Below are 17793 nucleotides of genomic sequence, written 5' to 3' on the forward strand. Positions count from 1 at the left end.
CCCGGCCTTGGCTGGGGAGGGCGGGGTATAAATATTATTATTATTATTATTATTATTATTATTAAAAACCTGGTGAATTTTCACGAGCGCCTTTTAAAAAATAAATTCAGGAACCGATGTGCAAATGGGGAGAATGGAACTCAAGTTTCAAAAAAACCAGAAATTGAAACAGGCAGCTGAGGCTCTGCCCAATGAACTAGTTCAGTTCCATGACGTTTGCTGAGTTACTCCTAAAATCTCTGAACCACACTTGAAAGTATTCCCCATGGTTGCCACACGAACCAAATGTTTATTAAGTTGGTTTTAGGGCAGATTGTCAAACGACTCCTCATTCATCTTCATTTTCTTACGTGTTGTTTCTGACCTGCTAGACTCCTTAGGCCTTGAACCTTAAAGATCATAATGGTTGGGGGAAATAAATTAAGCCGCTCGCGTTCCGCTGTGTGCGTTTTGATGTTTTCTTCGTCTTCTGAAGTGTATTTTTATCAGCTCAGCAGCTTGGAACATCCCGAATGCCAAGGAAAAATTGGCTGAGGATAATTCAGATGAACTTGAACGTGAATGGGAAGTATATCTTCAACTTTTTCAGAACCAAGACCCACTTTCAACCCAAAGGTTGATTGGGGGAACCATTTCTTAACCTTTCTCCCTATATTTTTCTTGGTGGTCGTGCTGCTGCTGTGATCCATCTTGGATCAGATTTCAACTCACTGGCGGCATTCACCCACCAGTTGAAGACCCAGTGAACTAGATCATTTAGCAAAGAGATGAATGTGAACTGACATTCGCTCCTTTTTAAAATGAACTCTCTAAGCTCTCGTAATATCGGGGGGGGGGGGAGAGAAGGGTGGTGACTGGGGAGAGGGCCTTTTCGGCAGTGGCACCCCATTCATGGGACTTGCCCTCTAAGAGTGTTTGCCTAGAGTCCACCTTGCTGCTGTTTCAACCCCAGATTGAGGTTGAATTCTGACGAGACAGTAATACTGTTTTTGGAGGACAGGGAGCAAGAGGGTATGGAGGAATCCCTGGTCCTGAATGGGATAATCGTGCCCCTGGAGGACCAGGTGTGCAGCCTAGGAGTCATTTTGGACTCACAGCTGTCCATGGAGGCGCAGGTCCATTCTGTGTCCAGGGCAGCTGTTTATCAGCTCCATCTGGTACACAGGATGAGACCCCACCTGCCTGCGGACTGTCTCACCAGAGTGGTGCATGCTCTGGTTATCTCCCACTTGGACTACTGCAATGAGCTCTACGTGGGGCTACCTTTGAAGGTGACCCAGAAACTACAACTAATCCAGAATGCAGCAGCTAGACTGGTGACTGGGAGCGGCTGCCGAGACCATATAACACCGGTCCTGAAAGACCTACATTGGCTCCCAGGATGTTTCCGAGAACAATTCAAAGTGTTGGTGTTGACCTTTAAAGCCCTAAACGCCCTCAGTCCAGTATACCTGAAGGAGCGTCTCCACCCACATCATTCACTAGGTCCAGCTCCGAGGGCCTTCTGGCAGTTCCCTCCCTGCGAGAAGTGAGGTTACAGGGAACCAGGCAGAGGGCCTTCTCGGTGGTGGCGCCCGCCCTGTGGAACGCCTTCCCACCAGGTGTCAAGGAAATAAACAACTATCTGACTTTTAGAAGACACCTGAAGGCAGCCCTGTTTAGGGAAGTTTTTAATGTTGGATGTTTTATCGTATTTTTAATATTCTGTTTGGGGCCACCCAGAGTGGCTGGAGAAACTACTGGTTTGATTTTTGGCGTTTATTATGATGGGAGTTGATCTTTTTATATATATACAGTACTGCTTTTATTTCTAATCTGCGATTGTCATGAACTGCCCTGGCAACTGCCAGGCTGCAGGCAAAATATATATACCAGTCAGAGTTTTGACCAAACGTGATCCACCTGAAGCAGGAACTGGCAAGCCACTCCAGTATCCCTGCCAAGAAAACTCCATGGAGAAAGACAACAGGCATATGAGTGCCTGGCGTGCTCTGGTCCATGAGGTCACGAAGAGTCGGACACGACTAAACAACAACAATGTGTATTTGAAAGATGTGGGTGGTGCTGCAGTCTAAACCACAGAGCCTAGGGCTTGCTGATCAGAAGGTCAGCGGTTCGAATCCCCGCGACGGGGTGAGCTCCCGTTGCTCGGTCCCTGCTCCTGCCAACCTAGCAGTTCGAAAGCACGTCAAAGTGCAAGTAGATAAATAGGTACCACTCCAGCGGGAAGGTAAATGGCATTTCCGTGAGCTGCTCTGGTTCGCCAGAAGTGGCTTAGTCCTGCTGGCCACATGACCTGGAAGCTGTATGCTGGCTCCCTCGGCCTATAGAGCGAAATGAGCGCCGCAACCCCAGAGTCATCCGCGACTGGACCTAACGGTCAGGAGTACCTTTACCTTTATATGTGTGTGTGTATATATAAGCTTTGGTTATAATTCCACCCACCCACAGAGCTCACAGATGCAGGTGACCTGTGGCCTGAGAGGGAAGGAGGGGCAGAATCGGGTTATGGGATACCCCTTTGGCTCCCAGCAGGGCAGGATCCCTCTCATGCATCACCCTTGGCTCGGTTTCTGTGCACAGTTGGTTGCAATAATTGCATTTTTTCTGGAAGTGACTTACATCCTTGACTGGCTCCCCAGGTTGTCTTCTTTGTGAGAATGGGCCTCTCTGCTTGGTTTCCTTTCTGTCTGGTCCAGATATGATGCTGTTTAGGTAGTTTTAGGTACTGTGAAAGAACTCTGAAGAAAAGAGTAACAGGAATTGCTGGTGTTCATTTATTGAGCCCAAGTCTGGAATGCAAACCAATTCAGTAAAGATGATAGACATTCATTGTTGTTGCTTTAAGTCCCCAAACAATACATAATTGATTGCATTTCTGGAAAGAGGGGGGAAAACAAAACGCCTCACCTCATTTGCATTGTGTTTCCTTTGCATTAAAATTATGAGATGGGATAATGTAACGACAGCTTAATTATGCCGTTTGTGTAATTAACGGTGTAAATGATTTAAGTTATGTGGTTTTTTGCCAAAGCAGACAGTGAGACGAATATTGTAGTTGTTGGCAGAAGCCGAACTGCAGTGGAACAGAAACAGTGCCGCGTACGAGGAATGCAAGGCGGAATCGGGACCGGCCCTTTCATGAGGCATAATAAGGCAGCTGCCTCGGGCAGCAAATTCTGAGGGGCGGGAAGTGGCTAGGATATGCGTGCCACCTGATCTGCCCTGTAGCATGTAAGCTTTCTTGCCCTAGGGTACAGTGGGGGGCTCTGCAGTATCACCAGCACTGAAGTAAGATTCACCTACCAGCCCAGTCGTATTTTGTGCACAGAATGGCAAATGCACTGTCGTGTCCTTTGCCTCGGGCAGCAAAATGGCTCGGGTGGCTCCTGGGCAAACTGGGAAATGATGTCATCTTAGGTCCCTCTGACCTCAAGAGATTGGGGCCCGTTAGGTGGTAGTATGCAGGCAGCAGCATCTGGAGACCCCTGCCACTCATTCCACTGTGTGGGGCCCTGAATTTTGCCCCCCAATGTCCTATCCAGACAGCATTACTGCTACTGAAGTCTAGGATTGTGTCTAAGTTCTACTCGGGTAAAGGTAGAAGAAGAAGAGTTTGGATTTGATATCCCGCTTTATCAGTACCCCTTCAGGAGTCTCAAAGCGGCTAACATTCTCCTTTCCCTTCCTCCCTCACAACAAACACTCTGTGAGGTGAGTGGAGCTGAGAGACTTCAGAGAAGTGTGACTAGCCCAGGGTCACCCAGCAGCTGCAGGTGGAGGAGTGGAGACGCTAACCCAGTTCACCAGATTGAGTCCACCGCTCTTAACCACTACACCACTGACCATTAGGTCCAGTCGCAGACAACTCTGGGGTTGGGGCGCTTATCTCGCTTTACTGGTCGAGGGAGCCGGCGTACGGCTTCCAGGTCATGTGGCCAGCATGACTAAGCCGCTTCTGGCGAACCAGAGCAGCGCACGGAAACACCGTTTCCCTTCCTGCCGGAGCGGTACCTATTTATCTTCTTGCACTTTGACGTGCTTTTGAACTGCTAGGTTGGCAGGAGCAGGGACCGAGCAACGGGAGCTCACCCCATCGCGGGGATTCGAACCGCCGACCTTCTCATCGGCAAGCCCTAGGCCCTGTGGTTTAACCCACAGCGTCACCCACGTCCCTCTACTCAGGTAGGACCATTGAAATGAATGGGCCCAAGTTAGGCATGCTCAGACATTTCAGTGAGTTGACTCTTGAGTAGACTAAGATTGGATACAGCCTCTAGTGTTTGCGGTTAATAATGTAGCTATTATATTTTATACTATTTAGCTTTTTGCATTTTTTCCGTGATGGTTTTAAGTTTTCGTGAGTCCCGGTTCTGGGGCAAAGGGTGTGTGTGGAGATGATAACTCCCCACATCTCTTTCCAGAAAAGAAGCCCACAGCTGGAGGGTAACAGCACAGTTCTATAAATCACCAGCCACAAAATAATTCAGTTACATGGCGTGAAGAAGGCAGGATTAGTTATCCAATAATTGGAGGTAACTCGGAATTCATAAACAAAACCCCCTAAAGTATAAACATCTGCACGCATAAGTTTGCTAAATGTGTTTATATTAATTGAACAAAGATAGAAAAACAAACAATGGAATGATTAGATTTCTAGTCGCGTAAAGTGCGCATGAAGGGAAGTCTAGAAAATGTGTTCAGATTTGAGTGGAGGCCAATTCGCTGGATTGTCTGTGGGATCATATCTGGAGGTCGAGAGAGAGAGAGAGAGAGAGAGAGAGAGAGAGAGAGAGAGAGAGAGAGAGAGAGATAGGACAGTGGTCTACACTGTTACTGAACCCAGAGCTGGTATGTAGAGATTAATCTATTATTAGTATTAGTATTTACTAAATTTGTCAGTCATTTTATCTTGCCCAGGGCAACCCAAAGTCACTTAGGTAAAGGTAAAGTGACCCCTGACCATTAGGTCCAGTCGTGACCGACTCTGGGGTTGCGGCGCTCATCTCGCTTTATTGGCCGAGGGAGCTGGCGTACAGCTTCCGGGTCATGTGGCCAGCATGACTAAGCCGCTTCTGGCGAACCAGAGCAGTGCACGGAAACGCCGTTTACCTTCCTGCCAGAGCGGTACCTATTTATCTACTTGCACTTTGACGTGCTTTCGAACTGCTAGGTTGGCAGGAGCAGGGACCGAGCAACGGGAGCTCACCCCGTCGTGGGGATTTGAACCGCCGACCTTTTGATCGGCAAGTCCTAGGCTCTGTGGTTTAACTCACAGCGCCAATATTATTAGTATTATTTACTAAATTTGTCAGTCATTTTATCTTGCCCAGGGCAACCCAAAGTCACTTAGAACCAAACAAACAGGCAGAGGAAAAAATAAAACCTCAATGTAGCTGAATGGAGAGATCCAGAGGGATCGCATTGGATCACATTGATGGCACAGTGCTGAACTGTGCTCATTGTCAGAAGGGCTGAGGTGTGTATTTGTGGAGGGGGAGAAGCTCCCCTCCACAAGCTCAGAAGAACAGCCCCAACAAGTGTGCAAAACTTGGTTGGGGCACAAAAATTTGTGGGTGGAAATTAAAGTGGTGTTTTCACATCAGTGGGGGGAAAGACTGGAAGTATCCCATTGCAAGAAGCTCTGGGGACAACTGATGACATGGGATGAATAAAAGCAGCCATTTCTGTCCTGATCTGCCGTCATCAACACCAGAGCTGCTTCCTTTCCACTGCAGTTGTTTCTGTTGCGTCATTATTCATCTTCAGAGGGAGGTGGGTGGCACTGCGGTCTAAACCACTGAGCCCCTTGGGCTCGCTGATCGAAAGGTCGGCGGTTCGAATCCCCGCGACGGGGTGCGCTCCTGTTGCTCTGTCCCAGCTCCTGCCAACTTAGTAGTTCAAAAGCATGCCAGCGCAAGTAGATAAAAAGGTACCACTGTGGCGGGAAGGTAAACTGCATTTCGGTGCGCTCTGGTTTCTGTCACGGTGTCCTGTTGCACCAGAAGTGGCTTAGTCCTGCTGGCCACATGACCCAGAAGCTGTCTGTGGACAAACGCTGGCTCCCTCAGCCTCAAAGGGAGATGAGCACCGTAACACCATAGTTGTTTTTGACTGGACGTAACCGTCCAGAGGTCCTTTACTTTTTATTATTATCATTTATCTTGCTAACTGCATTTAACATATCTTGCACTGATTTCAATTGTAAGGGAAACATATAAGCAATGTTTAAGATAAAGGTAAAGGGACCCCTGATTGTTGGGTCCAGTCGCAGACGACTCTGGGGTTGCGGTGCTCATCTCGTTTAACAGGCCAAGGGATCTGGCGTACAGCTTCCGGTTCATGTGGTCAGCATGACTAAGCCGCTTCTGGCAAAACCGGAGCAGTGCACGGAAACGCCGTTTACCTTCCTGCTGCAGTGGTACCTATTTAGCTACTTGCACTTGCTTTCAAACTGCTAGGTTGGCAGGAGCAGGGACAGAGCAACGGGAGCTCACCCAGTCGCGGGGATTCGAACCACCGACCCTAGGTTCTGTGGTTTAACCCACAGCGCCACCCACAATGTTTAGAAAGTCGTTAATCAGATAGAGACTCTTTCATTGGAGCTTTTAAAGCAGAGGTCTGATGGTCACCTGGCAGGGATTCTTTAGCTGTGATTCCTGGGTTGGACTAAATGACCTTTGGGTCCCTCTACGATTCTATGATGTGAACTAAATAATAATAATATTAATAATAATAATAATAATAATAATTTATTATTTCTATCCCGCCCATCTGGCTGGGTTTCCCCAGCCACTCTGGGTCGCTTCCAACAAAAGATTAAAAATACATTAAAACAGCAGTCATTAAAACCTTCCCTAAACAGGGCTACCTTCAGATGTCTTCAAACACCGATCCTATCCCCTTTCTGCTTTGTTTTCTGTGTTTGTTGGCATTCTCTGGCATCTATTGATGTTGCTACTCACCAGCTCTCATCCACCCCGGGCAGCATGGTCGTCAAGGATCATGGGACTTGTAATCTTGCAACATCTTGCGGGCACCAAGTGGGCGGGGGGATGCTCTTGAGCAGGGGTTAGCAAACTTTTTCACCAGGGGGCCGGTCCATTGTCCCTCCGACCTTGTGGGGGGGCCGGACTATATTTTGGGGGGGGGGAAATGAACAAATTCCTGTGCCCCACAAATAAACCAGAGATGCATCTGAAATAAAAGCACACATTCTACTCATGTAAAAACATGCTGATTCCTGGACCGTCTGCGGGCCGGATTTAGAAGGCGATTGGGCCGGATCCGGCCCCCAGGCCTTCGGTTGCCTACCCATGCTCTTGAGGAAAGATGATGAGGAAGGTTGGGAATGTATATTGGTCTCCGAATGGTGCTTAAGATTATTATTATTATTGTGGGGGCGGGTATAGGATAGGGGGAACTGAATGCTTGGGGGAGTCCCTTTTGCAGGAGACGATAGCAACCATTGCAGAGCTGTTTTTTCTTCTCCCTTCCCCTCCCTCTTTTTTCCAAGCCGTGGGAAAATAGCTCCCCACCCCCACCCTTTATCAGCCCCATTCATCATTCCTCCTCTTCGGGATGTCGAGATAAAGCGGCAGTAAATTAAAAACGGTTAAGGAGGCGATTGGGGAGACTGGCGGGCCTAAGTGTGTGTGTGTGTGTGTGTGTGTAGGCAAAACCATCTCTCTCCCCTTCTTTGTCAGCCTGCCCAGAGAGGACCGTCCCCACATCCTCCATCCTCTCAACCTCAGAATCCTCCGGTTGCCATGGAGATTGCCTCGTTTCCTCTTCCCCCATCCCTGCCACTGGCAGTCGATGATCAAAGTCTCCGTCTCCTAAGGAGTGTGGGTTGCAATTTTTCAACCTCTGGTGTCGTCCCCCTCCTCTTCCCAGCGAGGCACCAGTGGGGGTTATATCCTTATAGACAGCATCTTAAAAAGCAGAGACATCACCTTGCCAACAAAGGTCCGTATAGTTAAAGCTATGGTTTTCCCAGTAGTGATGTATGGAAGTGAGAGCTGGACCATCAAGAAGGCTGATCGCCGAAGAATGGATGCTTTTGAATGATGGTGCTGGAGGAGACTCTTGAGAGTCCCATGGACTGCAAGAAGATCAAACCGATCCATTCTGAAGGAAATCAGCCCTGAGTGCTCACTGGAAGGACAGATCCTGAAGCTGAGGCTCCAAGACTTTGGGCACCTCATGAGAAGAGAAGACTCCCTGGAAAAGACCCTGATGTTGGGAAAGATGGAGGGCATAAGGAGAAGGGGACGACAGAGGACGAGATGGTGGGACAGTGTTCTTGAAGCTACCAGCATGAGTTTGACCAAACTATGGGAGGCAGTGGAAGACAGGAGTGCCTGGCGTGCTCTGGTCCAGGGGGTCATGAAGAGTCGGACACGACTAAACAACTAAACAACAACAACAAAGGGTGTGCAATACCGACACCTCCCCCCCCAAAAAAAATTGTTAAAAGTGTGGCACTTACTATAACAACTTCATGGTGAGTGGCAGCACCTTTGCGCCCCCCCTTTAAAAACAAAGAAACAAAACACTGAGTACAGTTCTCCCCCATTTGCACATCAGTTTTAAAGTTCATGAGCATTTGAATAATAATAATAATAATAATAATAATACTAATAATAATTAATAATAATAAAAAAATTATTTATACCCCGCTAACTGGCTAACACCAGTAAAATTACAATAAAAACACAATAGGGAAATTATTATTATTATTTTAATACAGGTTAAAATGCAATTTGAAATGCAGCCTCGTTTTAAAAGTAGCCCATGGATCAAAACCGTAAAGGGAGGGAAACATAAGGGTCAGACAGAGTCCAAACCAAAAGCCAGGCGGCACAGCTCTGTCTTGCAGGCCCTGCGGAAAGATGTCAAGTCCCACAGGGCCCTAGTCTCTTGGGACAGAGCGTTCCACCAAGTCGGGGCCAGTACTGAAAAGGCCCTGGCCCTAGTTGAGACCAATCTAACCACCTTGCGACTTGGGACCTCCAAGGTGTTGTCATTTGTGGACCTTAACATCCTCCGTGGGGCATACCAGAAGAGGCGTTCCTGTAGGTACGTAGGTCCTAGGCCGCGTAGGGCTTTAAAGGTCAAAACCAGCACATTAAACCTGACCCAATGTATGCCAATTTATATGCCAATTTAGGTCAGCAGTTCGAATCCCCGTGACGGGGTGAGCTCCCGTTGCTCGGTCCCTGCTCCTGCCAACCTAGCAGTTCGAAAGCACGTCAAAGTGCAAGTAGATAAATAGGTACTGCTCCGGCGGCAAGGTAAACGGCGTTTCTGTGCGCTGCTCTGGTTCGCCAGAAGCGGCTTAGTCCTGCTGGCCACATGACCCGGAAGCTGTACGCCGGCTCCCTCGGTCAATAAAGCGAGATGAGCGCCGCAACCCCAGAGTCGGTCATGACTGGACCTAATGGTCAGGGTCCCTTTACCTTTACTTAGTATATGCCAATTTATACCCCGCCTTTTCCCCTGAAGGGACTCAGGGCAGCTTATGGATAAAAATAAAAACTACTAAAAACACAGGGGAAAAATCATTTATTTTTAAATAGACATCGATAGAATTAAAAACTGGTTCATATTAACTGGTTGTTCTGCTCTGAGGGAGAAGAGACAAGGCCATTTTCTGCAGGACGTCACTTTGGTGGCCATGACCTCAGGGCTATGCATTATGTGCTGAAGAGATGTGTCATTGCCTTAGCCATATTTATTTGTTTATTATATATTTATTTATACCCCTTTCTCCCAGACAGGGACGCAAGGCAGCTTAGAGATAATAAGAAGAACCGCTGAAAACATAGGGTAGGGGAACAATCATTAAAAAATACAATTAAACATTGATAGAATTAAAACTATATACGGTCATGAAATATACTCAGAGTCGCAAAGTGATTTCATGCTCTTTATTCAGCTCATAGTGGTGAGGAGGAGTGAATGAATGAATGAATGTCCCCTCAAGGTATCTGCTTTATAGACATTATTTACACAATGGGCTGCACATGATTGGCTAATTCCGGAATTCTACTGTAAGCCAATCAGGTTGTGGATTCACTTCTATCTGGAGCATGATTGGGTGGTTCCTGACAACCAATCATACTGCTGCATTGTTCTAGGACCAATCAGACTGCTGCCTTTTGGATCCTATTGTTCTAGGACCAATCAGACTGCTGCAGTTTGGATCCTATTCAACTCAGTACATAACAGGTCATATCTCGCAAGTTGAACAGAATCTGTTCCGGAAGTCCGTCCGACTTCGGAAGCCAAAGCATGGCTTCTGATTGGCTGCAGGAAGCTCCTGCAGCCAATCGGAACCCACGGAAGCCCCGTCGGACGTTCAGGGCAAAATTTAGGCCACAACTTTATTGATTACAGCAAGGTGAGTGGTATTGGCTTAGACATTGGCAACAGACTATAACTGACTCCTGCCTCTCTGGCTGGTAGTCTGAAAGGGTAAACACCAAACGAGGGAGCAACATCGATGAAGATCAATCGAAGCTCAGCCCAGGGTTCCTGTGGTCCTGGCTTGGCCCTAGCCCCTCAACCGGACTTTGGAGGAGATCCAGGACCCCCCGGTTCCTTTTTTAAAAATATATCTTTATTGATTTAAAATAAATACATGTATGAGAAAACAGACGAACAAACAACTAAGCAAATCAATCAAGCAAACAAACAGAAGAATCAAACAAACAACCACAGTATAAGAAACAACAAGATTAATATAACTAACATCTATACTCAGGCCCCCCAAATTCCTTGCCTGGAATACCCTTATTCATGGAGGGGCAGGTGATGCCCGCACCTGCCCCCCCCACTTCAATAAGCCAATCCCTAACTGCCAAACCTTACAAACTTGTGACGATTGCTGGGCGGGGTAGGCAAAAACCAAATGGCCACTGCCAATTTGCCAAATGGGAAAAAAAATCCTACCCGGCCTCTGTTCCAAAACAGGTGACCACCAAAATCCGAAGCAAGGCCAAAGTGGTGTTGTTCAGTCGTTTAGTCATGGCTGCCTCTTGGTGACCCCCTGGACCAGAGCACGCCAGGCACTCCTGTCTTCCACTGCCTCCCGCAGTTTGGTCAAACTCATGTTGGCACCTTCGAGAACACTGTCCCACCATCTCGTCCTCTGTCGTCCCCTTCTCCTTGCGCCCTCCAACTTTCCCAACATCAGGGTCTTTTCCAGGGAGTCTTCTCTTCTCATGAGGTGGCCAAAGTCTTGGAGCCTCAGCTTCAGGATCTGTCCTTCCAGTGAGCGCTCAGGGCTGATTTCCTTCAGAATGGAGAGGTTTGATCTTCTTGCAGTCCATGGGACTCTCAAGAATCTCCTCCAGCACCAGTATTCAAAAGCATCAATACTTTGGCGATCAGCCTTCTTTATGGTCCAGCTCTCACTTCCATACATCACTACTGGGAATACCATAGCATCCTGGATTACTTAAACTAAAAGGCTAAAGCTAGCCTATCTAAGCTAGGAGTTTGTACATTTCCCCCCCAACAAAATATAGACCGGCCCCCCACAAGGTCTGAGGGACAGTGGACCGGCCCCCTGCTGAAAAGGTTTGCTGACCTCTCCCAATCTGCCATTTGTATATTGTGCCCTAAGTCCTTTGCCCAGTTTATCATAGCGTGAAGTCTTTTTCAAGCCTCTTCCTCCCTTCCTCCTACCTGTAAAAAGTTCTAAATAAAATTTTAAAATAGGTTGTCTCTCTATAATTCATCTTATTGGATGCGTGCCTGCGAATCCCAGACATACGGGGAGCGAGAGCTTGCCTGTAGCTGCTTGCCAGCACGACAGACGAGCGCTTTGGGCATGCCCAGAGTCGCTCTTTGGCACAGGTTCATTCGGAACGGGCTCCGATTCTGGCTCGGACTCAGCCCTTACAGTCAATTGTCTCAGTACCACCCTCTTTGCTTCCCCTTCCGTGCGCAAGCTCTGGCGCCTCTGTGGTGTGTTCACAGTTACTGTAAAAAAAAAAAAAGGAAGAAATTGGACGGAGTTTGTGGTTTCTCTGCGATGCTGGTTGTGAACTTCCCCAGCTCATTAATGCAACGTGATCTGACAGCTTGCGGTGCGAAAGCCAAGTCCGGAGGCTTTGAAGTGCGTGCGGCGTCAGAGATCTTGCGCTTTTGATGTGGCGCATGGCTGCAAAGAAGACGGGGGTCTCTGGAGACGATGAGCCCGTTGTGTGGGTACCTGGCCCATGTTCCCGATGCTACAGATTGTCAGCAGAACATGGGAGTCGACTCTGAGTACATTCAAGCATGTACAGAGTGCCTTCCTCCAAACTGAAGCACCCTCACATGTTTTGATACATGGACCATATTTGGGTTAGGAGTGGAGAACTTACCCTCCAACATAAAGATAAAGGGACCCCTGGGACGCGGGTGGCGCTGTGGGTTAAACCACAGAGCCTAGGACTTGCCGATCAAAAGGTCAGCGGTTCGAATCCCCGCGATGGGGTGAGCTCAATGGAGGATTAAGATGGATTTTTTAAAAAAATATGTGGATAACGGATTGATACGCAGTTGTAAATGTTGACTCATGCAGGGGATAGCGGGAAGTCGTGAGATTGAGTAATCTCTTTATATGGATTTGCAATTGATTTTGTTATAACTTTATATATATTTTAAACCAAATAAAAACTATTTTACACACAAAAAAGGAACCAACTTAAAAAAGAAAGAAAGAAAAGATACACGTCCTGATTTTTGTTAGAGTAATGTTGGAAGGTACTGGGGTGGCGCTGTGGGTTAAACCACAGAGCCTAGGACTTGCCGATCAGAAAGTCGGCAGTTTGAATCCCCGCAATGACGGGGTGAGCTCCCGTTGCTCGGTCCCTGCTCCTGCCAACCTAGCAATTCGAAAGCACACCAGTGCAAATAGATAAATAGGTACCGCTCCGGCAGGAAGGTAAACGGCATTTCCGTGCGCTGCTCTGGTTCGCCAGAAGCGGCTTAGTCATGCTGGCCACATGACCCAGAAGCTGTACGCCGGCTCCCTCGGCCAGTAAAGCGAGATGAGCGCAGCAACCCCAGAGTCGGCCACGACTGGACCTAATGGTCAGGGGTCCCTTTACCCTTTACCTTTAAAGTTACTCAATCTCACGACTTCCTGCTATCCCCTGCATGGGTCCTAATGTCAACATTTACAACTGCGTATCAATCTGTTATCCACATTTTTTTTTAAAAAAACCCATCTTAATCCTCCATTGTCTTCGTTACCTTAGAAGTGAGATTAAAATCCTGCTAGTGTTTCCATCTGCTTACAATGGTCGCCTAAATAAATTACAAATTTTCCCCATTCTTTTTTACAAACTGGCCTTACTGAGGTCCAGTGCCAATGGCCTTCTGGCGGTTCCCTCACCAGGCAGAGGGCCTTCTCGGTGGTGGCGCCTGCCCTGTGGAACGCCCTCCCATCAGATGTCAAAGAGAACAACAGCTACCAGACTTTTAGAAGACATCTGAAGGCAACCCTGTTTAGAGAAGCTTTTAATGTTTAATAGGTTATTGTATTTTAATATTCTGTTGGAAGCTGCCCAGAGTGGCTGGGGAAGCATAGCCAGATGGGCAGGGTATAAATAATAAATTATTATTATTATTTTTATTAGCATTGCGAGTTAAAACATTTCAGAACACGAGGATAAATTTAAAAGGGACAGGAGTGAGGCTGATGGAGGATCACAAGGTGCTCGATTGCTCTGCTTCACCCTGTCTGTTCCCCAGTGAGATGATTCATTAAAAACTCTTTCAGGTAAGATGGAGATTAAAAAGAAAGCCACTGGGGCAATAACACCCTTGTCCCTATCCGCTAGGAGGAACCTGATTTGGCATTCTCTTGGAGCTGTGGGTCATAGGTTGCTCAGCATCTGTTTGCGGAGTCTGCTGTGCAAAGGGCCTTTGTTGTTTAGTCGTGTCTGCCTCTTCGTGACCCCCCTGGACCAGAGCACGCCAGGCCCTCCTGTCTTCCACTGCCTCCCGCAGTTTGGTCAAACTCATGTTCGTAGCTTCGAGAACACTGTCCCACCATCTCGTCCTCTGTCGTCCCCTTCTCCTTGTGCCCTCCATCTTTCCCAGCATCAGGGTCTTTTCCAGGGAGTCTTCTCTTCTCATGAGGTGGCCAAAGTAGTGGAGCCTCAGCTTCACGATCTGTCCTTCCAGTGAGCACTCAGGGCTGATTTCCTTCAGAATGTAGAGGTTGGATCTTCTTGCAGTCCATGGGACTCTCAAGAGTCTCCTCCAGCACCAGAATTCAAAAGCATCCATTCCTTGGCGATCAGCCTTCTTTATGGTCCATCGCTCACTTCCATACATCACTACTGGGAAAACCGTAGCTTTAATTATACAGACCTTTGTTGGCAAGGTGATGTCTCTGCTTTTTAAGATGCTGTCTAGGTGGCCTGGGAATACTATAGATACCGCCTTGGGGTCTATATTGAGAGAAAAGTGGGAATATTAAGTGTATTCAGTCCACTTTTCATTTACATTCACTTCAGTCTCCAGCTCTACAGCCAGGAACTCTGATTTGTGCGTCCGGCATTGTGTTCATGTGCATTTTGGGGTTCTTTGCTGTTATTATTGCCAGAACGAGCTGATAAAATGTTTACGCTGCCTTTTATTTGCTGGGGATAAATCATCCCTGCAAATGTACGCATTAGGGTTGCGAAACAGGCTGCGGCTGGAGTATAAACATCTCGATCCTGATCCATTTGGCCAGAGCCGGGGGACCTTTTCTGAGCCGGAGGGACGTATTCCATTCTATGCAGGATTCTGAGGGCCAGGTGGGCAGGGCCCAGGGCTAAAAGCTTTTTCAAAGTTCCAAAGCTTTTTTCCCCAAAACTTCTTTTCCGAAGCTTTTCCAAACTTCCAAAGCTTTTCTAAGATTTAAATATTGACATTCCCCCCCCCCCCCATATTCTTTGAACTTTTTCCAATCTTCTTCCAATGTCTCTTCTCTCTGGTCTAGGAGTCTCCCGGTCAGTTCAGCAAGTTCCATATAGTCCATCATCTTCATCTTTGATAGTTGGTAAATCTTGTTTCTTCCAATTCTTCGCTAGTAATATTCTCACAACTGTTGTGGCACTTTGCTCACATTCCAGCTTGTCGACATCCTTCTTAAATCGTGGTGCCCAGAACTGGACTCAGGACTCCAGCTCTGGAGCAACCAAGGCAGAATAAGACAACACTTTTCTTTGCATTTGTCTCTGCCCATTTGTTCCACGTCCCATGACGAGGTTCATATAGCAGGTCTGGCAACAGAGCTGGCACAGAACTTGTCTGGTGCCTATACTTTGCTCTGATTCATGCCCTGGCCCTTTTCCAGCATGACGCCTGGCCCTGTTCCTCTTAATCTGAGAAGATCGCAGGCGCGTGCTGCTATTCCCGGTTCAAGATGCTCTGTGGGAGGGCACCGGATGTGGATTTGCAAAAGGCGGCCAATTTGAGGCGATAGGAAGTACCTTACAGCTGTCACCAGCGCTCCAGGATGAGCTGGCACTCAGTGAGGGATTTTTAATTGCCTGTGTTTGTTTTTCTGGGCACTCGTCTTCTGCTGAGCTCCTGGTTTAAAGAACTTCCACCTGACTGTCCTCTCTGCTCTTGGGATCCAGGTCAGATTAACCAGAAATGTGGGATGCAAACTGTTTGATGTGGGTTGATGTTACATGTATTTGCCATGTGTCCTCTTTTTCCAGGACATGTCCTCTTTTTCAGTGGTAGAATTTCTTTCTGGGTGGATTTCTTAAATTTGCCAAAATGTCTCTGGCTATACTTTCTGGGTGAGACCTAGACATAACGGGGGGCTGAAGACTTGAATTCCTCTTCTGTTCTCCTGCCCCCCTCAGCAATATATCACAGCTTCTATTGCCTGTATACAGTGGTACCTTGGTTCTCAAACTTAATCCGTTCCGGAAGTCCGTTCCAAAACCAAAGCGTTCCAAAACCAAGGCATGTTTTCCCATAGAAAGTAATGCAAAACGGCTTCATCCGTTCCAGATGTTTTAAAAACAACCCCTAAAACAGCAGTTTTAACATGGATTCTACTATCCAACAAGACCATTGATCCATAAAATGTAAGCAATAATCAATGTACTGTACAATAAAATAAATAAGACTATATTGTAGATGATAAAAATTAAAATTATTTTTTTTCTTACCTGCACTGATGATAGTCATTGTTTGGATGGGGGGCTGTTATCCATTTCCGCAGTCACACAATCAGTCCATCAGTAGCTGAACTGGGTTCCACACAGTCCCAAAAACAAATGAACCGAAAAAGCCTCAAAAACAAAAACGCAAAATGAATAGCAAAAACAAAAGCGCCAAACTTAATCAGTTCCAGAAGTCCATTTGACTTCCAAAATGTTCAAAAACTAAGGCGCAGCTTCTGATTGGTGCAGGCGCCCCAGAAACAATAGCCAACAGCCGCATTGGACGTTCGGCTTCTGAAAAACATTAGAAAACCGGAACACATCTGGGTTTTCGGCATTTGAGAACCAAGGCATTTGAGTACCAAGGTGTTTGAGAACCAAGGTACCACTGTATAGTAGGGGTATTTAAAATGAGAGTCGTCATAGCGTCCTTTTTTTTGCTCTTCAAAATATGGCAGCCTTAAAGTAAGAGAGATTTCTTTTCCCCGCAAGAGCTTACAAGGAAGCAAGACTGTCACCCTAAAAGTTGTGGCAGTGGAACTGAATGGGTCTACTCGGGTGGGTTGCAACTCAATATGGAAGAGCAAAAAACTCAGGGCGGGAGATGAGAGCCAATAGTCTCGAAGCCTTTGAACTCTTATTGATATTTCAGCAAAATGAAGATGGTTTTGAATGTGCGGTTTGAACTACTGCAATGCACTCTATGTGGGGCTACCTTTGAAGGTGACCCGGAAACTACAACGAATCCAGAATGTGGCAGCTAGACTGGTGACTGGGAGTGGCCGCCGAGACCACATAACACCGGTCTTGAAAGACCTACATTGGCTCCCAGTACGTTTCCGAGCACAATTCAAAGCGTTGGTGCTGACCTTTAAAGCCCTAAACGGCCTCGGTCCAGTATACCTGAAGGAGCATCTCCACCCCCATCGTTCTGCCCGGACACTGAGGTCCAGCGCCGAGGGCCTTCTGGCGGTTCCCTCATTGTGAGAAGCAAAGCTACAGGGAACCAGGCAGAGGGCCTTCTCGGTGGTGGCGCCCGCCCTGTGGAACGCCCTCCCACCAGATGTCAAAGAGATAAACAACTACCTGACATTCCGAAGACATCTTTAAGGCAGCCCTGTTCAGGGAAGTTTTTAATGTATGACATATTAGTGTATTTTTGGTCTTTGTGGAAGCCGCCCAGAGTGGCTGGGGAACAAATAATATTATTATTATTATTCAAGATGCTGTTGTGTTTAGAGGTGGTCAGGTTCTCTGAAGCTTTCCATGCCTTAGCCCTGTCAGGGTAAAATGAGAGATGAGGAGCTTGACAAAGGCCAACGAGTGAGTCGTTGGCAGAGACCGAAGCCCTGGTTGTTGCCATCAAGTGTGGATTCCCACCATTTTGCTGTCGTAAAAATGCACCGAAGGTGAGCAGGTATATCAAGGGTGATAAGGAACGTCCTTGACTCCGATGGTCTCCTTTTTCCTTTTAAAAAATAATCACTTAGCTGGGGAGTTCATTAAGTTTTTTATTCTTATTTCACGTGTGGCTGGTTTTTAATCAGCTTAGGACTTGTGCCTCGAGGGGTCTGCTTTGCGATACGTTCCGGCCTCCTTTTTACGGCTACGAGGAAAG

At 47.3% G+C, this 17793-nt stretch overlaps 1 protein-coding gene across 2 annotated transcripts in view; it reads left to right on the forward strand.

The window, feature by feature from the left end:
• SEMA6B (semaphorin 6B) overlaps window positions 1-17793 on the forward strand; it is a 184273-nt gene that overhangs the window by 23448 nt on the left and 143032 nt on the right. The window contains exon 1 of one of the 2 annotated variants that reach the window (XM_083594448.1): window positions 15165-15635. The exons of the other annotated variant lie outside the window; for it this stretch is intronic. The gene's annotated coding sequence lies outside the window, so the exon portion shown is untranslated. Of the gene's footprint in view, window positions 1-15164; window positions 15636-17793 lie in introns of those variants that run through there. 2 annotated transcript variants of the gene reach the window in all.

Source organism: Podarcis filfolensis (assembly GCF_964270895.1).
Source record: "Podarcis filfolensis genome assembly, chromosome: 18".
NCBI classification, from domain to species: Eukaryota; Metazoa; Chordata; class Lepidosauria; order Squamata; family Lacertidae; genus Podarcis; species Podarcis filfolensis.